Source organism: Arachis hypogaea, chromosome 18, assembly GCF_003086295.3.
Source record: "Arachis hypogaea cultivar Tifrunner chromosome 18, arahy.Tifrunner.gnm2.J5K5, whole genome shotgun sequence".
NCBI classification, from domain to species: domain Eukaryota; kingdom Viridiplantae; phylum Streptophyta; class Magnoliopsida; order Fabales; family Fabaceae; genus Arachis; species Arachis hypogaea.
The window spans coordinates 79,476,318-79,504,110 of NC_092053.1; the positions used below are offsets into that span (position 1 = coordinate 79,476,318).

A 27,793-nucleotide genomic window follows, 5' to 3' on the forward strand; every position below is an offset into this window, starting at 1 on the left:
TTCATTTTCTACACTTTCTTTTCTGTTTCGTTGGTACTGGAGCTTTCTTTAATTTTTCTTCCTGTTTTTAGAATTTTAGAATTGGAGATCGGATCTGAGTTTTCTTTTCTGTCTTGCTTGCTCTGCAACTTTTCTTTCTATTTTTTTTCTTATTCTGCAATTTCACTTTCCTGTTTTAGAATTCTAAATTGGATCTGAGGTTTATTTCTAGTTTTCATCTTCTACATTTTCTTTTCTATTTTGGTACTTGAGTATTGATGAATCACTTTCTTTAAATTTTCTTCATCACAGATCTCTCTGATTCACTACAGTTACATTGTTACATTCTCTTTTGACATCCCAGCACCCAATTCCCTCTATTATTCATGCAATTTAAGTTTCTTAGCAATTTAGATTCTGCAATTTAAATTTCTTGCACTTTAAGTTTCAGTTATTTACCTTTCTTGAATTTAAGTTTCAGCTCTTTTAATTTCTTGCATTTTAAGTTTCTTCAATTTACTTCTTCTCCACTTTAAGATTCTGCAAATTTTCATTCTGCACTCTAGTTTACTTGCAATTTATTTTCTGTTGATCAAATTTCACCCCTAATCAAATATTCACTTAACTAAATTCATCACCATACTAAAGTTGCTCAATCTATCAATCTCTGTTGGATCGACCTCACTCTCGTGAGTTATTACTACTTGATGCGACCCGGTATACTTGCCGGTGAGTTTGTGTGGAATTGATTTTCCCTCATCAAGTTTTTGGCGCCGTTGCTGGGGATTGATTTAGATTGACAATGATTAAGTAGGTGATAATCTAGATTAAGCATATTTCTTTATTTTTGTTAAGTATACTAACTGTTTGAGATTTTTTTTAAGCTAACCTTAACCTCACTTTAGTAGTAGAGTGCTTTGTTTTTGGTTTCTGGTTTTGTTTGTGTTGTATGCCAGGAGGAAGAAGAGGTGAATATACCTCCTTTGATTTTGAGCCAGAGAAAACATTTTTGAGATTGAGGAGAGAAGCAAGAGGGAAAGGTGTTATTGGAGAAGAAGAATCAGAAGATGAAGACCAAGAGATGGAGGGAAATATCCCTAATCCACCAGAGGAAGTGGCCAACAACAATGGCCTACCTCAAAGGAGAGTTCTAGCCTCTTACACCTTCCCCAATCCAAGACACTGTGGGAGCAGTGCACTCACTCCCAATGTTCATGGAAATAACTTTGAGTTGAAGCCTCAACTTATTACTCTGGTGCAAAACAATTGTTCCTATGGAGGAGATCCACTTGAAGATCTAAACCAACACTTATCCATCTTCTTGAGGATTTGTGAAATTGTCAAAACAAACGGTGTGCATCCAAACATCTACAAGCTACTGCTGTTTCCATTCTCCTTGAGGGATAAAGCTTCTCAATGGCTAGAGACATTCCCCAAATAAAGCATCAACAATTGGGAAGATCTAGTGAACAAATTCCTAGCCAAATTCTACCCACCTCAGAAGATTATTAGATGGAAGATAGAAGTGCAACCTTTTACTCAAATGGATAGAGAATCACTCCACGATGCTTGGGAAAGATACAAGGCCCTGATCAGGGAGTGTCCACCAGAGATGTTTAGTGAATAGGATAGACTTCAAAATTTCTATGAAGGATTGACACTGAAAGCTCAAGAGGCCCTTGATTATTCAGCAGGAGGTTCATTATAACTCATGAAGACAGCTGAGGAAGCCCAAAATCTCATAGACACTGTGACCAACAACCAATACTTCTATGGTCATTAAAGGCAATGCTAACCAGCTCAAAGGAAGGGTGTGTTGGAGCTGAAAGGTGTGGATACTATCTTGGCATAGAACAAAGTGATGCACCAACAAATCCAGCAGCAAATGGAGATGATGGCTAAGAGGATTGATGGTCTTCAAATAGCAGCAGTGAGCACTACAAATCAATCATCAGCTGGATGGGGGCAGAACGAATAAATCTATGAAGAGCAGCAGCCAGAACAAGTTAACTATATGCAAAACCAAGGTGCTGGACATAATGAATTTCATGGAGAAACCTACAACTCCTCTTGGAGGAACCATCCCAATCTAAGGTGGGGAGACAACTAGAACCAAAATTCATGGCAAAGGAACTCCAACCAAAACAACTCCCACAACATAAACCACCAGAATCATCAGCAAACTAACCAAAATCCATAAAGAAAACCACAAAATAAATACCCCAGTTCTAACTTCTATCCACCCCACAACCCATCAACTAACCAAAACAATTTTCACCAACCATTTTCATCCCACACTCAGCCACAACCACCCCAAGAATCCCAGAGAATCTCCAATTTCGAGATGATGATGGAGAAGATGATGAAGCATCAAGAGTTAAATAACAAGAACCATGAAGCTTCACTGAGAAACCTGAAAAGCAAAATAGGCCAATTGTCCAAACAGCCAGAAAGACCAACTAACACTTTCCCAAGTGATACCATTCTGAATCCCAAAGAAGAATGTAAAGCAATTCAACTCAGGAGTGGAAGAACATTGGAGGATGACCAGGTTGGCAGTAAGAAAGAAGTGGCAATTGAAGAGAAGAACCAAGAAAAACTCAAGAAAGAAGGATGAAGAGCCACAAGCTTCAAAGAAGGGAAAGCAAGTCATGGAGGAGTATTCACAAGAATAGAGGAAGGAAATGAAGCCTTACACTCCTCATCTGCCATACCCTCAGAAATTGTAAAGAGAGCTCAAGGATCAACAATTTCCCAAGTTTCTATAGGTTTTCGAGAAGCTAGAAATCAACATTCCCTCTTGCTGAAGCATTGGAACAAATGCCCTTGTATGCTAAGTTCCTCAAGGAACTCATTACAAGAAGAGAAGCTGGAATGAAAAGGAGATAGTGGTCTTAACCCAAGAGTGCAGTGTAGTAATCCAGAAAGGCCTCCCACCAAAACTCAAAGATCCTGGGAGTTTTTTTCTGCCTTGCACTATTGGAAATATGTCCATTGATAAGGCATTGTGTGATTTAGGATCAAGTATTAATCTAATGCCTTTATCTATGATGAGAAAATTGTCTATAGAAGAGGTGAAGCCTATAAGGATGACCTTGCAACTTGCTGATAGATCAATGGTAGTCCCTAATGGAGTGGTTGAGAATTTCTTAGTCAAGGTGGGTAAGTTCATATTTCCAACGGACTTTGTGATCTTAGATTTAGATGAAGAGGGAGGCGATTCTATCATATTAGGAAGGCTTTTTCTAGCCACAGCAAGGGCTATCATTGATGTGGAGAAAGGAAAACTGACTTTGAGAGAACATGATGAGCAGATCACTCTAAATGTCTTTAAGAAAATGTACCATACTACTGAAGAGAGAGGCTACATGAGAGTTGAAGAGGAAGACTTGAACTGGAAGGAGAAACCCAAGGAAGCACTCATCAGCTCACCTTTGAAGCAAAAGACAAACAGTGGAGAAGAACAAAAGGGTAATGAAGGTGAGAAGGCTGAAAAAGGGTTGCAACCAGAGGCTATAAGATTAATCATTGAGAAGAAAACTCCCAACATAAACCTGCTGCCAAAAGGAAGGGTCATCGAAAGAAGGAAAGAAGAGCAAGAAGAAGGTTCTAAAAGGGTAGAAAAACAAGAATATACCAACTGACGGATTCTCAGAAGGAGTGATGCGTGGCAGAAGTTAACCAATTTAGAGATTTCAATTAAGAGGACAGCGTTACACGTATAGCTCTTAACCGGCTAAGATCTGCCTCACCAATTTAAAAAGGGTTGTCACAAATTTTAGAAATAAAATATTGGGAGTATTGATGCACGAAATTGTGATCTCCAGGCTCGAACAAATCCTGGTAATGGCTCCAAAGCTTGGTGCTCTGATCTTAATTCATGATTGTCACAACTTCGATACAACTAACCAGCAAGTGCACTGGGTCGTCAAAGTAATACCTTACGTGAGTAAGGGTCGAATCCCACGGAGATTGTTGGTATGAAGCAAGCTATGGTCACCTTGCAAATCTCAGTTAGGCAGATATAAATTGGTAATGGTGTTTTCGAATAATAAATAATAGAATAGGGATAGAGATACTTATGTAAATCATTGGTAGGAATTTCAGATAAGCGAATGGAGATGCTTTCGTTCCTCTGAACCTCTGCTTTCCTGCTATCTTCATCCAATCAGTCTTACTCCTTTCCATGGCTGGCTTTATGCAAGGGCATCACCGTTGTCAGTGGCTACATCCCCTCCTCTCAGTGAATAATATGCTCACGCACCCTGTCACGGCACGGCTATTCATCTGTCGGTTCTCGATCATGCTGGAATAGGATTCACCCTCCTTTTGCGTCTGTCACTAACGCCCAGCACTCACGAGTTTGAAGCTCGTCATAGTCATTCAATCATTGAATCCTACTCAGAATACCACAGACAAGGTTTAGACCTTCCGGATTCTCTTGAATGCCGCCATCATTCTAGCTTACGCCACGAAGATTCCGGTTAGGAGATCTAAGAGATACTCATTCTAGCTTAATTCATGTAGAACAGAAGTGTTTGTCAGGCACGCATTCATAAGGGAGAAGGATGATGAGCGTCACACATAATCATCACCTTCATCACGTTCTTGGGTGCGAATGGATATCTTAGAAGCGAAATAAGAAGAATTGAATAGAAAACAGTAGTACTTTGCATTAATCTTTGAGGAACAGCAGAGCTCCACACCTTAATCTATGGAGTGTAGAAACTCTACCGTTAAAAATATATAAGTGAAGGTCCAGGCATGGCCGAGATGGCCAGCCCCCTAAAACGTGATCAAAGGATCATAAGGTAATCCAAAGATGCCTAATACAATAGTACGAGGTCCTATTTATAATAAACTAGCTACTAGGGTTTACATGAGTAAGTATTTGATGTATAAATCCACTTCCGGGGCCCACTTGGTGTGTGTTTGGGCTGAGCTTAAGTGTTGCACGTGCAGAGGCCATTTGTGGAGTTGAACGCCAGTTTTTGTGCCAGTTTGGGCGTTCAACTCTGGTTTTGGATCCTTTTCTGGCGCTGGACGCTAGATTTGGGTAGAAAGCTGGCGTTGAACGCCAGTTTACGTCGTCAATTCTTAGCCAAAGTATGGACTATTATATATTGCTGGAAAGCCCTGGATGTGTACTTTCCAACGCAATTGGAAGAGCTCCATTTCGAGTTCTGTAGCTCCAGAAAATCCACTTTGAGTGCAGGGAGGTCAGAATCCAACAGCATCAGCAGTCCTTTTTCAACCTCTGAATCTGATTTCTGCTCAAGTCCCTCAATTTCAGCCAGAAAATACCTGAAATCATAGAAAAACACAAAAACTCATAGTAAAGTCTAAAAATGTGAATTTAACACAAAATCTATTAAAAACAATGTCAAAAAGCGTATAAATTATCCGCTCATCACAACACCAAACTTAAATTGTTGCTTGTCCCCAAGCAACTGAAAATCAAAATAGGATAAAAAGAATAGAATATACTATAAATTCCAAACTATCAATGAAACATAGCTTCAATCATATGAGCGGGACTTATAGCTTTTTGCCTCTTGAATAGTTTTGGCATCTCACTTTATCCATTGAGGTTCAGAATGATTGGCATCTATAGGAACTCAGAGTTCAGATGGTGTTATTGATTCTCCTAGTTCAGTATGATGATTCTTGAACACAGCTATTTTATGAGTCTTGGCCGTGGCCCTAAGCACTTTGTTTTCCAGTATTACCACCGGATACATAAATGCCACAGACACATAATCGGGTGAACCTTTTCAGATTGTGACTCAGCTTTGCTAAAGTCCCCAATTAGAGGTGTCCAGGGTTCTTAAGCACACTCTTCTTTTGCTTTGGACCTTGACTTTAACCGCTCAGTCTCAAGTTTTCACTTGACACCTTCACGCCACAAGCACATGGTTAGGGACAGCTTGGTTTAGCCGCTTAGACCAGGCTTTTATTCCGTTAGGTCCTCCTATCCACTGATGCTCAAAGCCTTGGGATCCTTTTTATTTGCCCTTGCCTTTTGGTTTTAAGGGTTATTGGCTTTTTCTGCTTGCTTTTCCTTTTTCTTTCTATTTTTTTCTATTTTTTTTTTCGCCCCTTTTTTTTTTCTTTTTTTTTTTTCTGCAAGCTTTGTTCTTTGCTGCTTTTTCTTGCTTCAAGAATCATTTTTATGATTTTTCAGATTATCAAATAACATGTCTCCTAGTCATTATTCTTTCAAGAGCCAACATATTTAACATTCTTAAACAACAACTTCAAAAGATATATGCACTGTTCAAGCATACATCCAGAAAACAAGAAGCATTATCACCACATCAATATAATTAAACTAAGTTCAAGGATAAATTCAAAACTCATGTACTTCTTGTTCTTTTGAATTAAAACAGTTTTTATTTAAGAGAGGTGATGGATTCATAGGACATTCATAACTTTAAGACAAAGTTACTAACTACTAATGATCATGTAATGAAGACACAAACATGGATAAGCACATAACATATAAAACGAAAAAATAGAGAAAGTAAGAACAAGGAATGAGTCCACCTTAGTGATGTCCTTGAGCTCTTCTATGTCTCTTCCTTGTCTTTGCTGCTCCTCCTTCATTGCTTTTAGATCTTCTCTGATTTCATGAAGGATGAAGGAGTGCTCTTGATGTTCCACCCTTAGTTGCTTCCAATAATTGTGTGGAAGAAAGTGTATCCCCTGAGGTATCTCAGGGATCTCTTGATTTGCAGTCAAATGTTCTACCACTGAGCTATAGATCCTTGATGGAAGCTTTTGTCTTCCCTTTCCTCTTTCTAGAGGTTTCTCTGGCCTTAGGTGCCATCAATGGTTATGGAAAAAACAAAAAAGCTATGCTTTTACCACACCAAACTTAGAATGTTGCTCGCCCTCGAGCAAAAGAAGAAAGAATAGAAGAAGAAGAGGATATGGAGGAGATGGATGGCTGTGTGTATTCGGCCATATGGGTGGGATTGGGTGGGGAAGAGATGTTGAATTTTTGAAGGTAAGTGGGTGTATGGGTGTGAGTGTTTATTGGGAATAGAGGATGATTGAGAAGAGAGAAGAGAGTGAGTGAAGGTAGGTGGGGATCCTGTGGGGTCCACAGATCTTGAGGTGTCAAGGCATTTACATCCCTGCACCAATTTAGGCATGTAAAATGCTGATGCCAAGGCATCTTAGGCTAGTTTCACTAGCCTTTTTCTTTTATTTTTAGTTGTTTTATGCATTTTCTTGAGCCTTAAGTAATCATTTTGGGCCAAATAGTCATGCTTGTCTTAAATCATTCAACATGAAGATTTTGATGCAAATTCCATGAGTTTTTAGTTATATTCCTTGAAAGCTATGAATGGAAGAATTCTCATGAATTTTTGCAAGACTTTGATGCAATTGTTTGGATGATTTCAGGGAAGAAGAGGCTAGGCAAGGAAGCAACAAAATCAATAAAGGAAGCTTGAATATCACATGTGGAGTTTAAGTTCCAGTTTAAGCTTAAACTGGAACTTAAACTACCAAGCCATATAATGCTGGAATTGAAGTTTAACCTCCAGTTTAACCTTAAACTGGAGGTTAAACGCCAGAATGAAAAGTCTCACCAAGGAAGCATTCCACGTTTAACCTCCAGTTTGACCTCAAACTGGAGGTTAAACGCCAGAATGATAATGCCACTCAGGAGGGAGTTCCACGTTTAACCTCCAGTTTGACCTCAAACTGGAGGTTAAACGCCAGAATGGGAAAAAGCACCAGGAGCCATTTCCACGTTTAAGCTCCAGTTTGACCTCAAACTGGAGCTTAAACGTGTTCGACCAAGTTTTCTCCTCCAGGGTTGCTTTCTCCATTTCCACGTTTAAGCTCCAGTTTAACCTTAAACTGGAGCTTAAACGTGTTCGACCTCCAGGGCTACCTTTTCCATTTCCACGTTTAAGCTTCAGTTTAACCATAAACTGAAGCTTAAACGTGTTATATGGAACAGCTTGACCATGCCTTCTTCAAACATAAATAACTTGAGCTACAAAACTCCAAATGAGGTGATTCAAAATGAATTGGAAAGAAGACATCTAGAGCTTTCCAAGCATATATGGCATGCATGGTGGATACTAAAAATTGAGGGAGAAAAGAGCCCCGTAATGTGTATAGAAGAGCATAGTACCAACATGCAATCAGGCCAGCTGACCTCTTCACCTTCCATGGAGTATAACTCGAGTTGTAGAGATCCAATTGAGGTGCTTCCAGTTGTGTTAGAAAGCTGACATCCATAGCTTTCCAACGAGATATAATAGTCTATATTTGGCATCAAATTGGCAAGGTTGACAAGAGAACAAAGTGACGACTCAAGAAAGGGGGTGCAACATTTGAGTGTAGTTTAATGGATCATTATCCTTTTTGGATCAATTATGTCACTCAGCCCTTCAAGCAAGCAAGGCCCATCAACAACACCAAATCAAGGCCACAAGAATCATCTAGAATAGTTTATTTTCATTTGATTGTAATTTGCTTTGAATTTCATTTTCATTTTGTAATTTAGGGAGCCTATTTAAAAGGCCTTAGTTTCTGCATTTGAAACAGAGGGGGGATTGAAGGGGAATCCAGCCCCTGAGGGGGAGAACTTTGGATCATTTTCTTTTAGTTTTGTAATTGAATTCAGAGCTATGACTCACTAAACCCCTTTCATTGGGTTAGGGAGCTCTATTGTAATTCAATGAATCAATAATAGTTTATCTTCTTCTTCAATCTTTTCTCTTGAATTTTGTTAGAAAGCTTCTCGTTCTAATTCCATTGGGTAGTTGTCTTGGGAAAGAAACTACCCATAATTGGAATCCTTCGGAACCTTGGGAAAGGAATGGAGGATTCATGCTAGAGAAGCTTTCTCACAGTGAATTGGATTGGGGTTTGGATGGATATTGTGACATGTAATCCTACCAAATTGTGGTTCATGAAACTGTGTGGTATAATCAGTCATCGAGCATCATCTCTTCTTATGAACATTTAAACCAAGGGATTGGGAATTTGTTTGTTTTTAGAGAGAATTGGTGAGCCAAGGGATTGGGATCCAATCATATAAGATTGCCAAGCAAAATTTAATGAACGCATTGGTTGAGGAAGAGATATACATGTTTTGATTCGGAGATCTCAATATCTCCTATAACCCAATGAATTCCCCATTCCTGATTTCCACTTTCTCTTTACATTCCGCAACTCAATTCTTGCAATCACCCCCATTCCCTTTTAATTTCAGCAATTTACATTCTGCTCTTTAATTCATGCAATTTAAGATTCCGCCATTTCAATTTCTTGTCATTTACTTTTCCCGCCAATTTTACATTCCGCAATTCTCATCTAAATCTTGATTCCGCTCAACTAGAACACACTTCTAATCTGAATTGCTCACTCAACCAATCCTTGTGGGATTCGACCTCACTCTATTGTGAGTTTTTACTTGACGATAACCGGTGCACTTGCCGGAAGGAATTTTGCCGATCGTGCAATTTCCTAAATCGAAGCATAACAAGTTTATGCGCATCAAATGCCCTTGCACACAACTCTGGGCGTTCAGCGCCAGGTTGGTGCCCATTTTGGGCGTTCAACGCCCCTTTGCTACCATTTCTGGCGTTGAACGCCAGAACCATGCTTGTTCTGGGCGTTCAGCGCCAGGATGCTCCCATTCTGGGCGTTCAGCGCCAGAACTATGCTCTGTTCTGGCGTTTGAACGCCAGACAGATGCTCCTCCAGAGTGTGATTTTTCTTCTGCTGTTTTTGATTCTGTTTTTGAATTTTTTTTGTTTATTTTGTGACTCCACATGATCATGAACCTAAGAAAACATGAAAAACAATAAAAATAAGAATTAGATAAACATTGGGTTGCCTCCCAACAAGCGCTTCTTTAATGTCAATAGCTTGACAGTGGGCTCTCATGGAGCCTCACAGATGTGCAGAGCTTTGTTGAGACTCTCCAACACCAAACTTAGAGTTTGGATATGGGAGTTCAACACCAAACTTAGAGTTTGGTTGTGGCCTCCCAACACCAAACTTAGAGTTTGACTGTGGGGGCTCTGGTTGACTCTGCTTGGAGAGAAGCTTTTTCTGCTTCCTCTCCATGGTTGCAGAGGGAGATCCTTGAGTTTTAAACACAAGGGAGTTCTCATTCCATTGAAGGACTATTTCACCTCTGTCAACATCAATCACAGCTCTTGCTGTGGCCAGGAAAGGTCTTCCTAGGATGATGGATTCATCCTCTTCCTTTCCAGTATCCAGGACTATGAAATCAGCAGGGATGTAAAGGCCTTCAACCTTTACTAACACGTCCTCTACTTGTCCATAAGCCTGTTTTCTTGAGCTGTCTGCCATCTCTAATGAGATTTTAGCAGCTTGCACCCCATAGATTCCCAGTTTCTCTATTACAGAGAGGGGCATGAGGTTTATTCCTAAACCAAGGTCACACAAAGCCTTAAAGATCATGGTGCCTATGGTACAGGGTATTATGAACTTTCCAGGATCCTGTCTCTTCTGAGGCAATGTCAGTTGATCCAGATCACTTAGTTCATTGATGAACAAGGGAGGTTCAACTTCCCAAGCATCAATGCCAAACAATTTGGCATTCAGCTTCATGATTGCACCAAGAAACTTGGCAGTTTGCTCTTCAGTGACATCCTCATTCTCTTCAGAAGAGGAATACTCATCAGAGCTCATGAAGGGTATAAGGAGGTTCAATGGAATCTCTATGGTCTCTAGATGAGCCTCAGAGTCCTTTGGTTCCCCAGAGGGAAGCTCCTTATTGATCACTGGACGTCCCTGGAGGTCTTCCTCCTTGGGATTCACATCCTCTCCTCTCCTCTCAGGTTCGGCCATGGCGCTTATGTCAATGGCCTTGCACTCTCCTTTTGGGTTCTCTTCTGTATTGCTTGGGAGAGTACTAGGAGGGATTTCAGTGATCCTTTTACTCAGCTGGCCCACTTGTGCTTCCAGATTTCTAATGGAAAACCTTGTTTCATTCATGAAACTTACAGTGGCCTTAGATAGATCAGAGACTAGATTTGCTAAATTAGAAGCATTTTGTTCAGAGTTCTCTGTCTGTTGCTGAGTTGATGATGGAAAAGGCTTGCTATTGCTAAACCTGTTTCTTCCACCATTATTAAAGCCTTGTTGAGGCTTTTGATCCTTCCAAGAGAAATTTGGATGATTTCTCCATGTTGAGTTATAGGTGTTTCCATAAGGTTCACCTAAGTAATTTACCTCTGCTATTGCAGGATTCTCAGGATCATAAGCTTCTTCTTCAGAAGAAGCCTCTTGAGTACTGTTGGATGCAGCTTGCATTCCATGCAGACTCTGAGAAATCATATTGACTTGCTGAGTCAATATTTTGTTCTGAGCCAATATGGCATTCAGAGTATCAACTTCAAGAACTCCCTTCTTCATAGGCGTCCCATTACTCACAGGATTCCTTTCAGAAGTGTACATGAACTGGTTATTAGCAACCATGTCAATGAGTTCTTGAGCTTCTACAGGCGTTTTCTTTAGGTGAATGGATCCACCTGCAGAAGTGTCCAGTGACATCTTTGATAGCTCAGATAAACCATCATAGAATATATCCAGGATGGTCCATTCTGAAAGCATGTCAGAAGGACACTTTTTGGTCAACTGTTTGTATCTTTCCCAAGCTTCATAGAGGGATTCACCTTCTTTCTGTCTGAAGGTTTGAACATCAGCTCTAAGCTTGCTCAGCTTTTGAGGAGGAAAGTACTTGGCTAAGAAAGCCGTGACCAGCTTATCCCAAGAGTTCAGGCTGTCTTTGGGTTGAGAATCCAACTATAATCTAGCTCTGCCTCTTACAGCAAAAGGGAAAAGCATGAGCCTGTAGACTTCAGGATCTACTCCATTAGTCTTAATAGTATCACATATCTGCAAGAATTCAGTTAAGAACTGAAAAGGATCTTCAGATGGAAGTCCATGAAACTTGCAGTTCTGCTGCATCAGAGAAACTAATTGAGGTTTCAGCTCAAAGTTGTTTGCTCCAATGGCAGGAATGGAGATGCTTCTTCCATGTAAATTGGAATTAGGTGCAGTAAAGTCACCAAGCATCTTCCTTACATTATCATTATTTTCGGCTGCCATCTCCTCTGCCTGTTCGAAAATTTCTGAAAGGTTATCTCTGGATTGTTGTATTTTAGCTTCTCTTAATTTTCTCTTCAGAGTCCTTTCAGGTTCTGGATCTGCTTCCACAAGAATGTTCTTATCCTTGCTCCTGCTCATATGACAAAGAAGAAGGCACAGAAAAATAATAATAATAATGGAGATCCTTTATACCACAGTATAGGGATTCCTGCGTGAGTGGAAGAAGAGGGGGAGACAAAGAATGTAATATAATGGAAGAAACACAACTGTGAGGATGGAAGAGAGGTGAGATGAGATGTTAGGATATGAATGAATAAATAGAATGAGATGGGGGAGGGATAATTTTCGAAAATTATTTTGAAAAAGAGTTAGTGATTTTTGAAAAATGGTTTTTGAAAAATGTGTTAGTAATTTTCGAAAATTAAGATTTAAAAATTAAAATAATTAATAAATTAAAAAGAAATTTTGAAAAAGAGGGGAGATATTTCCGAAAAATGAGAGAGAGAGAGTTAGTTAGGTGGTTTTGAAAAAGATAAGAAACAAACAAAAAGTTAGTTAGTTAGTTGAAACAAATTTTTAAGAAGATAAGAAGTTAGGAAGTTAGAAAAGATATTTTGAAAAGATATTTTTTTTTGAAAAAGATAAGATAAGAAGATATTTTTGAAAAGATATGATAAAATTAAATTTGAAAAAAGATTTGATTTTTAAAATCACAATTAATGACTTGATTCATAAGAAATCACAAGATATGATTCTAGAACTTAAAGTTTGAATCTTTCTTAACAAGCAAGTAACAAACTTCAAATTTTTGAATCAAAACATTAATTGTTTATGTTATTTTCGAAAATTTGATATAAAAATAAGAAAAAAATTTTTGAAAAATATTTTTGGAATTTTCGAAAATAACTAAGGATTTTGAAAAAGATTTGATTTTTGAAAAAGATTTTGAAAAAGATAAGATTTTCAAATTGAAAATTTGATTTGACTCATAAGAAACAATTTGATTTTAAAAATTTTTGAAAAAGTCAATCCAAATTTTCGAATTTGAGGAGAGAAAAAGGGAAAGATATTTTTTTGATTTTTGAATTTTTATGATGCAAGAGAAAAACACTAAAAGGATGCAATGCATGAAATTTTTAGATCAAAACAATGAATGCATGCAAGAATGCTATGAATGTCAAGATGAACACCAAGAACACTATGAAGAACATGATGAACATCAAGAACATATTTTTGAAAAATTTTTAATGCAAAGAAAACATGTAAGGCACCAAACTTAGAATTCTTTAATGCTTACGCACTAAGAATTCAAGAATGCATATGATAAACATGAAAAGACACAAAACAAAAAATCATCAAGATCAAACAAGAAGACTTACCAAGAACAACTTGAAGATCATGAAGAACACCATGAATGCATGATATTTTCGAAAAAAATGCAAGATGCATATGCAAGTGACACCAAACTTATGATATGACTCAAGACTCAAACAAGAAACACAAAAATATTTTTGATTTTTATGATTTTCTAATTTTTTTTTTGGATTTTTATTTTATGTTTTTCGAAAAATAATTTTGAAAAAGAAAATAAGGATTCCAAAATTTTTAATATGAATTCCAGGAATATTATGCTCTAAAGCTCCAATCAAAGGGTCAGGCATGGCTTAATAGCCAGCCAAGCTTTAGTATGTAACTCAGACATGACACGCCTGACATTCCTTACATTCAACAGCCAATTGGCTAAGAAAGATAAAGAAGCTCTTCTCTTGAGTATAAGAATTGAGACATGGCTTTACAGCCAGCCAGGCTTCAACATGCTCCATGAAACACTAGAATTCATTCTTAAAAATTCTGAAAGGAAAATATATTTTTGAAAACATTTTTATTTTAAAATTTTTTTTTTTCGAAAACAAAGGAAGAATTTTTAAAAGATTTTTGAAAAATTTTTTGAAAACAAGACAAAAAGAAAATTACCTAATCTGAGCAACAAGATGAACCGTCAGTTGTCCAAACTCGAACAATCCCTGGCAACGGCGCCAAAAACTTGATGCACGAAATTGTGATCTCCAGGCTCGAACAAATCCTGGTAATGGCTCCAAAGCTTGGTGCTCTGATCTTAATTCATGATTGTCACAACTTCGATACAACTAACCAGCAAGTGCACTGGGTCGTCCAAGTAATACCTTACGTGAGTAAGGGTCGAATCCCACGGAGATTGTTGGTATGAAGCAAGCTATGGTCACCTTGCAAATCTCAGTTAGGCAGATATAAATTGGTAATGGTGTTTTCGAATAATAAATAATAGAATAGGGATAGAGATACTTATGTAAATCATTGGTAGGAATTTCAGATAAGCGAATGGAGATGCTTTCGTTCCTCTGAACCTCTGCTTTCCTGCTATCTTCATCCAATCAGTCTTACTCCTTTCCATGGCTGGCTTTATGCAAGGGCATCACCGTTGTTAGTGGCTACATCCCCTCCTCTCAGTGAATAATATGCTCACGCACCCTGTCACGGCACGACTATTCATCTGTCGGTTCTCGATCATGCTGGAATAGGATTCACCCTCCTTTTGCGTCTGTCACTAACGCCAAGCACTCGCGAGTTTGAAGCTCGTCACAGTCATTCAATCATTGAATCCTACTCAGAATACCACAGACAAGGTTTAGACCTTCTGGATTCTCTTGAATGCCGCCATCATTCTAGCTTACGCCACGAAGATTCCGGTTAGGAGATCTAAGAGATACTCATTCTAGCTTAATTCATGTAGAACAGAAGTGTTTGTCAGGCACGCGTTCATAAGGGAGAAGGATGATGAGCGTCACACATAATCATCACCTTCATCACATTCTTGGGTGCGAATGGATATCTTAGAAGCGAAATAAGAAGAATTGAATAGAAAACAGTAGTACTTTGCATTAATCTTTGAGGAACAGCAGAGCTCCACACCTTAATCTATGGAGTGTAGAAACTCTACCGTTAAAAATACATAAGTGAAGGTCCAGGCATGGCCGAGATGGCCAGCCCCCTAAAACGTGATCAAAGGATCATAAGGTAATCCAAAGATGCCTAATACAATAGTACGAGGTCCTATTTATAATAAACTAGCTACTAGGGTTTACATGAGTAAGTATTTGATGTTTAAATCCACTTCCGGGGCCCACTTGGTGTGTGTTTGGGCTGAGCTTAAGTGTTGCACGTGCAGAGGCCATTTGTGGAGTTGAACGCCAGTTTTTGTGCCAGTTTGGGCGTTCAACTCTGGTTTTGGATCCTTTTCTGGCGCTGGACGCCAGATTTGGGTAGAAAGCTGGCGTTGAACGCCAGTTTACGTCGTCAATTCTTGGCCAAAGTATAGACTATTATACATTGCGGGAAAGCCCTGGATGTCTACTTTCCAACGCAATTGGAAGCGCGCCATTTCGAGTTCTGTAGCTCCAGATAATCCACTTTGAGTGCAGGGAGTTCAGAATCCAACAGCATCAGCAGTTCTTTTTCAACCTTTGAATCTGATTTCTGCTCAAGTCCCTCAATTTCAGCCAGAAAATACCTGAAATCATAGAAAAACACAAACTCATAGTAAAGTCCAGAAATGTGAATTTAACACAAAATCTATTAAAAACATCCCTAAAAGTAACTAGATCCTATTAAAAACATACTAAAAACAATGTCAAAAAGCGTATAAATTATCCGCTCATCAAGTATGAGTCCCAGGTCGTCTCCCAACGAGTTGTAGGAAAGAGTGCTATTTTATTAACTAGGGGTTTTCAGAAAAATTGAGTTTTGATGAGTAATTAAAATGATGAAAAATTAAAACAATAAAAATAAACTAAGAATAACTATTGATACTCTGAATAAAAGGCCTTGACTGGGGGAATAATTAAATGGAATTTCTATCCTTGTTGGGATCCTCTCAAGTGTAGTGTAAAAAGAGTGTTGTTCTCACTCGGTTATCCCTTACTAAATAAGGAAAAGTATGGTGATTAAACTAACTCTTACCCTCAAATCCTAGTCCTCTCCCTTGGTGAGGTCTAGTGCTAGTAGGTATGGAATTAACTAACAATGTCCAATTCAACCAAGCACTTGAGCATTCCAACTCAAGTATCTCCTCTTAATCAACCCCATGTCAAGTAGAAATTCTACTCCATTGACATGAAATTAATAATCATAAAAATATGAGAAGACATAATTAAATAAAATAAATTAGAGAATTAAAATTAATTAAAATAAAAATAACTCTATATATTAATAAATCCAAAACGCAACATAATTATCTGAACAGAGTCAATGAGTAACTAATTAAAAATAAGGGAGTAAGGAAACAAACTAAAGTAATGTCTTCAACAGAGGTAATGACTTTCAACATCCAAAAATCCAAGCAAAAGTATAAACTATCAATGTAATGCAAATCTAAAAATTCATATCTAAAACTGAAATAATCCTAATGTGATGAATCTGAATGTGTGTGGATGCGTGTTGAGTCTCAGCATGTTCCCTAGGTTTAGTCTGTGTTCCTGGGCCGGAAACTGGGTCAAAATGTGGCCCGAAATTGCCCCAGCGTATTCTGTTATTTTTGCAGATCACGCAGGTCACGCGTATGCGTCGTCCACGCGTTCGCGTCATTTAGCGATTTTCCTTGTCACGCGTTCACGTGGTTCACGCATTCGCGTCATTCATGCAGACTCCAATCCACGCATTTGCGTCAGGCACGCGTTCTTGTCGCTGCGAATTCTCCAATTTGCGCGTTCGCGTGAGTCATGCGCTCGCGTCATTTCTCGCTGGTCATCTCCTTAGTTTCTTGTGTTTGTTCCATTTTTGCAAGCCTCCTCTCCAATTTCCAAGTCATTCATGCCCTATGAAGCCTGAAACACTTAACACATGGATCACGGCATTGAATGGGATAAAGGAGAATTAAAATACGTAATTAAAAATCTCTAGGAAGCAAGTTTTCAACCATGGAGTGATTTTGGGAAGGAATTGTAAATACGTGCTAATCATATAAATAAATGGGTAAAGATTTGATAAAACCACACAATTAAACACAATATAAATTATAAAATAATGGTTTATCAACCTCCCCACACTTAAACATTAGCATGTCCTCATGCTTAGTTGAAGGAGATAAAGTAAATGAGTAGGGAAATGTAAAACTCATAAAATGCAATGCAACCTATATATATATATATATATATATATATATATATATATATATATATATATATATATATATATATATATATATATATATGAATGCAACTATATGATCCTTGTCTACTTGGTTAAAAGTAAATAAACTCTTCAAGACAAACATAAATCAAATTCCACTAATTCAGTTTATACAGTAAGAATAGATAAAAATGCAAGAAGATAGCTCATGAAAGCAGGAAACATAGAATCAAGCATTGAACCCTCACTGATGGTGTATGTGCACTCTATTCTCTCAAGTGTATAAGGTAATCACTCTACTCTTCTCTAATCATGCTTTCTAAATTTTGTTCTTCACCTAACCAATCAACAATATTTAACATACTAATGCAAACATCATAAGGTCTTTTTAAGGTTGTAATGGGGCTACGGTAAGGGTGAGGGTATATATATATGGCTAAGTGAGCTTATAAATTGAATCTTTAATTAACCTAAGCTTTCACCTAACATACATATACTCTATATAACTTTAGAATTATGCCTAACTACCCTTAATTTTCACTTTTGCATTACATACTCATGCATCAACTTTCTTTTAATTTTTTTATTACACATGCATTGATCTTTGAACTTAACTTAACTTAGAATCGGGGTAATTTTGTCCCCTTATTATTATATATATATAAAAAAAAATTTTAAAACTTAAATAGAAAAATAAACATAACTTATCAATGCACATGGATTTTTAATTTTTCTGGTCTCACATGAGTAGGTAAACCAAATTCCTGTTATTTTATCATGACACATCCCCTTATTAACCCTTGTTCCCACAATCTTCCCATACTCAATTAACACACAATTTCTATCTTAAGCTAACCAAAGATTCAATTAGGATATTTTATTGTTTTTCCTCTTAAGGCTAGTAATGTGGTAAAATATAGAACAAATAGGATTAAAAGGCTCAAAGTGGCTGACAAAGGTATTTTAAAGGGTAGGCTTATTTGGGATAAGTGAGCTAAACAATTAATGGCCTCAATCATATGCAAGCATGTAAATACACTAAATATTGCACATATAGGATGAAACAAAATAAAGATTACAATCATAGAGAAGAAAACACACAAGAATAAAACTTTATGGTTAAATAATGTAACCATATAAATAAGCTCAAAATCTCACAGGTTGTGTGTTCTTAGCTTTTTAAACTATGTTCCAAATACAACTTCAAGCAAATTTAACACAAAAGTTTTTATTTAAATTGGTGAAAATTTTCAAAAATAGGGTCTTAGAAGAAACTTATTATTTTCTAACCAAATGGAATATGCATGCAATTAACCTATTACTACGCAATATATTCTATCCTAAACAAAAAAAAATTAACTAAATATCCTATTTTATTGGTGTTTTAAGGAAAAAAAATTACCTCCGAAAGTCAGGTACTGACCGACCTCCCCACACTTAAGGCTTTGCACCATCCTCGGTGCCATCTGTCAGGAACAAAGGGGGTTGGTAGCAGCATCTCCACCATCGAGACCGTCATGGCTCCCTGTGCTGGTAAACGAAGTGGAGTCCGGGGTGTCTGGGTCTTTGTAGTTTCCCATAAGTAGCTCCTTGAGGTTTGTGAATCGGCGCTTGTTACAGCACTCTCTTAACTTTGCTTTGTGTTCCTGCCAATCCAACTTTTCAAGTATCTGATGGAGCAGTTGGTTTGTTGTAGGTGCTTGTGGTGTTGAAGGAGGAATGTCTTCAGCTGGTTCTGTAGGCTGGCTTGTAGTGGCTGCTGGCGGTCTGATATATTTCCTGTTAGGGACGTACTAATCATCCCGTGGAAGTAAGGCTTTGGTGTCCCCAGCTCTGTAGGAGACTCCGGCTGCCGAGACGAGATCTGAAACCAAGGCGGGAAAAGGTAAGTTGCCCGCAATTTGTACGTGTCCCATTGCATTCCGAATGTGTCTTGGTAAGTTTAGGTGCTGGTCTGTAAGGATACACCAGAGTAAACCAGCCATGTCTGCAGTGAAGGAGGACTCGTGAGTGCTTGAAAAGATGTAATGAGACATAATCTGTGCCCACACTCGAGCCTCCAAGGTAAGTGCTAAAGCCGATATGCCCTTAGGTCGGGAACAATGGTATCCGTAGATCCATCTGCTGCCAGGTCGTGCTATAACTCTGAGAACGGCATCCCAGTCAAATTGGTATGTCTGGCTCTTGTGTGAGGCTTCTTGAAATGCGTCCAATCCTTCTGAAGCAGGGGGAAGATCTAAAGCTTGTTGAATGGCCTCTTCAGTTATGGGGACTTACTTCTAACGAACATAGACAGACTGCATGGTTGGCATGTGAAAGTTGGAGTAGAATTCTACTACCCAAGAGAGATTAACCTACCGTGGGTGTCTCCGTAGGAATCCCCATTGTCTTCGTTTAATTTGTGGCTCAACAAATTTAGCAATGCGGGTCAGGAGGATGAGAAGGTATTCATTGTTGTAATTCCTCTCTGCCAGGATGGGGAACATCTGCTCACAGTAGCGGTTAGGAAACCGCGCAGTGTCCTTTGCTGGGAAGGCTTTTTCTTTTTCATCGACCTTGATGATCCTCTTGATTCTTTTTGTTGAGGGCTTTAATGCTGTTGAAGATGACTCTACCACTAATGCTCTTTTTGTTCCTCTCCTTGCTGGTGGTTTGGGAGTAGCTTTCTCCTTGCCTTTATTGATGGCCATTCTGAAAAAGGAAACAGTATGTAAAGCGAAGGGTTCGAGCAAGGGAGCGAATATTATGAGTGGTAATCAATGCACGGTAAGGAAGGATGTCGTTAACACATGGTCTAGACTATATGTGAAAAGTTCATCAAAGGAAACATAGCAAGTGCATGTGATGGCAATTAAATGCAAGATGTTTATTGGCATGCTGGCAAAGGCATGAGTAGCATAGATCAAGCATTCAATGTCCAAGTTAGATTATCAAGTCTTTCAAACTAATAACCTGTTTGTATTGACAATTAAATTAAATTAATAAAATATAAAAGGGGTTTTATGAAAAACAGGCATTAAAGTAGTAGAATAACATAAAGGTAGTGCATGATGCCATACGGGCTTTTTCACAAACACATAGCATGCATGGTAAATATGTTTTTGAAAATATAAAATAGAACATGCAAGTAACCCTTTAAAGAGTAATATTAATTGTCAAACAAATCCATGATAATCCACAAGAAAAATATAGAAAATAAAGACCGAAATAAATTTTCAACACCAATTAAAAGGAATAAAAAGAAAAGAAAATAAGAGATAATATAGATAATGAAGGTAAAAAGAAAAAAAAAGAAAACATAATATAAATAAGAATAATAATGGAAAAGTAAAGAAGGAAGAACAATAAACCTTGACAATGGGTGTAAAAAGAAAACAAAAGGGGGAGAGTAAAAAGTGAGAATGGGTAGAGAAAGAAGAAGGGGAAGAAAGAAATATTAAAGGAAAAGAAAAATTAGGATTTGGGGAAGAAAAGATAAGATATTTTGGCTGATCTGGATATTCTGTGCGCCGCACGTGACGCGGTCGCGTGGGTCACGCGGTCGCATGTTGTGTGATGTTTTTCTAGTAATGTGAACGCGTGGGTCACGCGGTCGCGTGACTTGATTTGTGCGAATAGCGTGAGGGCAGCGACGCGTTCGCGCAACTCTCTGTCTCAAACTCATTTTGCCAAAATATTTGGGTGACGCGATCGCGTGGTTGATGCGATCGCGTGGATGGCCATGTTTGGAGGACGACGCGGATGCGTGGGGCACGCGGTCGCGTGACAGGGCTGGTGCTTCTAGCATCACTCTAGCCTCACTCCATCATAACTTGCTGCCATACACCTCTTTTACGTCAATTTTTAAGGGTATGCGTTCGCGTGGGTGACGCGGACGCCTGGGAAAGTTTGTGCCTAAGGCACGCCTCCAGCCACGCTTTTTCGTGACTCTCTGTCCAATTCTCCTTTTTTCAAAATGCATTAGTGACGCGGACGCGTCAGCGACGCTGCCGCATCCCGTGTGTGCTTTTTTTTTTTAACATATGCTGAATGCTCGTGTAAACTATATGCAGCTATATGTAGGGATGATGAGAAGGGTCATTAACATCATAAAAATAAAGTAAAAATAAAACTAAGATTGAAACGAAACGATCATACCATGGTAGGTTACCTCCCACCTAGCACTTTACTTTTACGTCCTTAAGTTGGACGCTCGTTAGGCTCATTCTGCTTCTCTTGGTGGGTCTTCCAAGAGGATAATCTCTAGGTGATGTCCGTTGACCTTTAGAAATTTGGAGTTAATAGGATGACGCAGGTGGAAAACTCTGTATGACTCTACCTTTTCTACTCTGTATGAACCTTCCCATCTTGATCTCAGTTTACCCGGCATCAGCCTCAGTCTGGAGTTATATAGTTGAACTAACTCCCCTGGTCTGAATTCTCTTCTTTTAATGTGCTTGTCATGGACAACCTTCATTTTCTCCTTGTAATTCCAGGAGTTGTCATATGCTTCTAGGCGGAGCTTCTCTAGTTCTGCTAGTTGCAGCTTTCTTTCAGCACCAGCTTTTGTAAGATTCATGTTGCACTCTCTTACAGCCCAGAAAGCCTTGTGTTCCACCTCTACGGGGAGGTGGCAAGCCTTTCCATATACCAAGCGGAAGGGGCTCATCCCAATGGGTGTTTTGTGCGCTGTTCTAAATGCCCAGAGTGCATCTTGTAGCCTGGCACTCCAGTCCTTCCTATGAGGTTTTACTATCTTCTCTAGAATACGTTTAATCTCTCTGTTAGAGACTTCTGCTTGCCCATTAGTCTGGGGATGATAAGCTGTTGCTACTTTGTGAATTATCCCATGCTTTTTCAGTGATCCTGTTAGTCTCCTATTACAAAAAAAGGTGCCTTGATCGCTCACGATTGCTCGTGGTGATCCAAAGCGACAGATAATATGTTTTCTAATAAAGAAAACAATAGTATTAGCATCATCAGTGCCGGTAGGAATTGCTTCCACCCATTTAGAAACATAATCTACGGCTAACAGTATATAAGAGTAACCGTTAGAATTTGGAAATGGACCCATGAAGTCAATGCCCCAAACATCGAAAATTTCACAGAAAAGCATAATCTGTTGAGGCATCTCATCCCTCTTGGATATATTACCAAACCTTTGGCATGGGGAACAAGATTTACAAAATTCAGCAGCATCTTTAAAAAGAGTAGGCCACCAGAATCCACAGTCTAGAATTTTTCTAGCTGTTCTTTGAGGGCCAAAATGTCCTCCACTCTTAGATGAGTGACAGGCCTCTAAAATGGACTGGAATTCTTATTGAGGCATACACCGTCTAATTACCTGGTCAGCACCACACCTCCATAAATATGGATCATCCCATATATAATATTTGGACTCGCTTTTCAGCTTGTCTCTCTGGTGCTTAGTAAAATTTGGAGGAAAAGTGTAGTTAATTAGATAATTAGCTACAGGTGCATACCAATGAACTACTTCAGATACTGCTTGTAAGCTAACAAATGGGAAATTATCATTTATAGGAGTGGAGTCATCCTTAATGTGCTCAAGGCGACTCAAGTGGTCTACCACTAAATTCTGGTTACCACTCCTGTCCTTAATTTCTAAATCAAATTCTTGTAGCAGCAGTATCCAACATATTAGCCTTGGTTTGGACTCCTTTTTAGCTAATAAATATTTTAGAACTGCATGGTCTGAGTACACTACTACCTTAGTACCAAGTAAATAGGCTCGAAATTTATCTAGAGCAAAAACAATATCAAGAAGCTCTTTTTAAGTAGTAGTATAATTAGACTGAGTAGCATCTAAAGTCTTAGATGCATAAACAATTACAAAAGGGTCCTTACCTTCGCGCTGAGCCAGCGCTGCTCCTACTGCATGGTTGGAAGCATCACACATAATTTCAAATGGTTGGCTCCAGTCTGGTTCTCTCACAATTGGAGCTTGAGTCAAGGCGATCTTCAGCTTATCAAACGCTTGCATACAGCTCTCACTAAACTCGAACTCAATATCTTTCTGCAGCAATCTGGATAAAGGCAGTGCTACCTTACTGAAGTCCTTAATAAATCTCTTGTAAAAACCTGCGTGGCCAAGGAACGAATGGACTTCCCTCACGGAGGAGGGGTAAGGTAAACTAGAAATAACATCCAACTTTGCTGGATCTACTGAAATGCCAGTATTAGACACAACATGTCCTAGTACAATTCCTTGTTTGACTATAAAGTGACATTTTTCAAAATTTAATACAAGGTTTGTATTAACACATCTGTCTAACACTCTAGATAAACTATCCAAGCAAAGGCTAAATGAATCACCATATATGCTGAAATCATCCATAAAAATCTCCATACAGTTCTCAATAAGATCAGAGAAAAGACTCATCATGCATCTTTGGAAAGTAGCTGGTGCAATGCATAAGCCAAAGGGCATTCTCTTATAAGCATAAGTTCCAAAAGGACATGTAAAAGTGGTCTTTTCTTGATCATCAGGACCTATATGAATCTGGAAATAGCCTGTATAACCATCTAAAAAGCAGTAATGGGATTTACCTGACAAGCGATCAAGCATTTGATCAATGAATGGCAAGGGGTAATGATCCTTGCGAGTGGCTTGGTTGAGACGCCTATAGTCAACGCAAACTCTCCATGAATTCTGCACTCTAGTTGTCAGGAGCTCTCCATGCTCATTTCTTACTGTTGTGACTCCAGACTTCTTGGGCACCACTTGTACTGGACTGACCCATTCACTGTTTGAGATGGGGTAAATGATATCTGCTTCAAGTAGCCTGGTTACTTCTTTCTTGACAACTTCTAAGATGGTGGGATTCAATCTTCTTTGAGGTTGACGGACAGGCTTTGCTCCCTCTTCTAGGAATATTCTGTGTTCACAAACTTGAGGACTGATTCCTACTATATCCGCCAAGCTCCATCCAATTGCTTTCTTATGTTTTCTCAGCACATTGAGTAGCTGTTCTTCCTATTGAGAAGTGAGTTCCTTTGCAATGATGACTGGGAACTTCTTCTTGTCCTCAAGGTAAGCATACTTGAGCTGTGGAGGAAGGGGCTTTAACTCTAATTTCTGCTCATAGCTAGGCTCTGGATCATCCGGGGCTGGTGATAATGGTAAAGTCTTCTCATTGTTTTCAGAAAGTATCCCCACACTTGGACCTTGCTCCATGTACTTCTCTTCTAATTCTTCCTGGTGAACTTCATCTATAGTTTCATCAATAATTTCGCATTGGAAGATAGAATGATCTTCCAGAGGATGCTTCATAGCTTCATTTAAACTGAAACTCACTGTTCTGCCATCTATCTCAAAAGAGTAAGTTCCTGAGAATGCATCCAGCTTGAACTTTGATGTCTTCAGGAATGGTCTTCCAAGCAGGATTGATGACGGTCTTCCTGAGTCATTAGGGGGCATTTCCAGGATGTAGAAATCAATGGGAAATGTGAGCCCCTTAATGCTCACTAATACATCTTCAGCAATTCCCACTACTGTAATAATGCTTTTATCTGCTAACACAAAATAGGTTGTCGACCTTTTTAAGGGAGGGAGCCTCAAAGTATCATATATAGACAAAGGCATTATACTAACACATGCTCCTAAATCACACATGCAGTCAGAAAAATTTATACCTCCAATGGTATAGCTAACCATACATGGACCTGGATCACTACATTTTTCAGGTATATTTCCTATTAAATCAGATATAGAACTACCTAAAGGAATAGTTTCTAATTCATTAATTTTATCTTTATGTATGCACAAATCCTTTAGAAACTTTGCGTATTTAGGTACATATTGAATAACATAAAAAAGGGGAATAGTTACCTCGACCTTTTTGAATATTTCTACCATTTTGGGATCAAGTTCCATATGCTTTCTGGGCTTCCTTGCAATTTGTGGAAATGGAATAGGAGGGACGCGATTTGTAGCTTCAGCATCCCTTGGGGCTTAATTATGTGGTTGAGCTTCTTCTTCTTCAACTATGTCTTGTACGTCCTCTTCTTCTTCAGCATCTTCCACTTCAACCACATCCTCTGCTGGCACGTTTTCTGGTGGGTTTGGCTCCTCATGGTTCCTCTCCTGTAATGTGGTTCCAGACCTCAAAGTGATGGCGTTGATGCCACCTTTGGGATTAGGCAGTGGTTGAGAGGGAATTCCATTAGAGCTTGAAGGTTGATGTGTGGAATTAAGTGAGGAATCCATCCAGGAGACGAGAGCTTGTAAAGTGGCAATCAAGCCATTCAGACTAGAGTTCAGCTGTGCCTGCATGTCTTGTTGTCCTTGCGCAAGAGAAAAGAGCATCTCATCATTTGATGAGGAATTAGAATAAGCAGTCTGAGAAACCTGTTGTTGGGTTTGCTGGGGTCCTTGTGATTGTCTTAGGTAAGGTGCCCTGTAAGGTTGGTTCTGATTCTGCGGTCTGTTGTTGTTAGTATTATTATTCCACTTCTGGTTTCCATTATTGTCTCTGCCTTCCTCTGTTAAAGTTATCCCTCCAGCTTTGGTTAGAATTATCTCTCCAGCCTTGGTTGAAGTTGTCCTGCCATCCATGGTTATTGTTGCCATCTTGGTTGTAGTTGCCACCTTGTTGATTGTATCCTTGATTCGGGCGGTCATAGAAGTTGTGAGTGGCTGCCACAGTGTTGTCTTCCTGGAGCTGCGGACATTCATCAGTATAATGACTATAATCAGCACAGATCCTGCATACTCTTTGTGCAACTAACTGTTGGCTTTGTTATAGTGAAGGCTGAGCTTGTTGTGCCTGTTGTTGATTTAACTGCATCTGCTTCAGTAGGTTGGTCATTTCACATATACTCTGGGTGAGAGCAGTAGTCTCTTTGCTAGAGGAAATCTCTGTAACAGCTTTGAAATGGTTGCGCCTCTGTCTGTAATTCCTAGTGGACTCAGCAAAGTCGCTGATTAGTTGCCATGCTTCATCTGCAGTTTTGTACTTTTTCAGAGAACCATTACTGGCACCTTGCAGTGCAGTCTTATCCTGGGGGTTCATGCCTTGAGTGAAGTAGCTGATCAATACTAGTTTACCAATCATGTGATGGGGACATACGTCCAGGAGATTATTGAAGCGCTCCCAATATTCATAGAGAGTCTCTGATTCACCTTGAACAATGCAGGAGATCTCTTTTCTCAATCTATCTGTGACTTCAGCTGGGAAGTATTTTTCCAGAAATTCTCTCCTGAGTGTATCCCAATTGGTAACAGTTGCTTCAGGTTGGGAGTAGTACCACTCCCTTGCCTTTCCCTCAAGAGAAAAAGGGAAAGTGGTTAACAGAATAGAAGTTTTATCTGCACCATAACACCTTACAGTAGAACAGGCTGTCTAGAAATCCCTAAGGTGCTTTATAGGCTCTTGAGCAGGTAAGCCATGAAACTTGGGCATCAAGTTGATCAGTGCGGTTTTTAGTTCAAAATCTGCAGCTACAGTCGGGTGATGCACTTGATACGGCTGCAGTGTAAAATCTGAGGCTCCAGCTTCCTGGAGGGTAATTCTCCTAGGTGCTGCCATGGTATCTGCACGTGAATCAACTAAATCAGTAGTAAAGGAGCTTGTTTTGCTCTCAGATAGCGGTTCAGATTCGTCCTCAGATGAGACTGGTGAACCGATAATAATCACTTCACCACCCTCGGAGGCTAACTGACATTGAGTTCATCTAATATGTGAAAGAGTTCTTTCAATTTCATGATCAAATGGGACTAAACTCGGATCAAGCAATGAACGCATCATTCAATGAGAAAAACAAATAGCTCATGGTAACAGAAATAAAAATAAAATATGCAAATAAAAAAAAATATATACACTAATTAATAATTTAGCACACTAATGCAATTCCCCGGCAACGGCGCCAAAAATTGATGCGTAGCAGAAGTTAACCAATTTAGAGATTTCAATTTAGAGGACAGCGTTGCACGTATAGCTCTTAACCGGCTAAGATCTGCCTCGCCAATTTAAAAAGGGTTGTCACAAATTTTAGAAATAAAATACTGGGAGTATGAGTCCCAGGTCGTCTCCCAACGAGTTGCAGAAAAGAGTGCTATTTTATTAACTAGGGGTTTTTAGAAAAATTGAGTTTTGGTAATGAGTAATTAAAATGATTAAAAATTAAAACAATAAAAATAAACTAAGACTAATTATTGATACTCTGAATAAAAGGCCTTGACTGGGGGAATAATTAAATAGAATTTCTATCCTTGTTGGGATCTTCTTAAGTGTAGGATAACAAGGGTGTTGTTCTCACTCGGTTATCCCTTACTAAATAAGGAAAAGTATGGTGATTAAACTAACTCTTACCCTCAAATCCTAGTCCTCTCCCTTGGGGAGGTCTAGTGCTAGTAGGTATGGAATTAGCTAACAACGTCCAAGTCAACCAAGCACTTGAGCATTCCAACTCAAGTATCTCCTCTCAATCAACCCCCATGTCAAGTAGAAATTCTACTCCATTGACATGAAATTAATAATCATAAAAATATGAGAAGACATAATTAAATAAAATAAAATAGAGAATTAAAATTAATTAAAAT

At 38.9% G+C, this 27,793-nt stretch overlaps 2 non-coding genes across 2 annotated transcripts; both read left to right on the forward strand.

Moving 5' to 3' along the window:
• The first annotated feature begins 11,586 nt into the window (after window positions 1-11,586).
• LOC112773672 (small nucleolar RNA R71) lies at window positions 11,587-11,694 on the forward strand. The gene has a single exon (XR_003188210.1). It is a non-coding gene; the product is annotated as a small nucleolar RNA R71 (small nucleolar RNA).
• Window positions 11,695-26,304: 14,610 nt separating this feature from the next.
• On the forward strand, window positions 26,305-26,408 carry LOC112773492 (small nucleolar RNA R71). The gene has a single exon (XR_003188039.1). It is a non-coding gene; the product is annotated as a small nucleolar RNA R71 (small nucleolar RNA).
• Window positions 26,409-27,793: the final 1,385 nt, after the last annotated feature.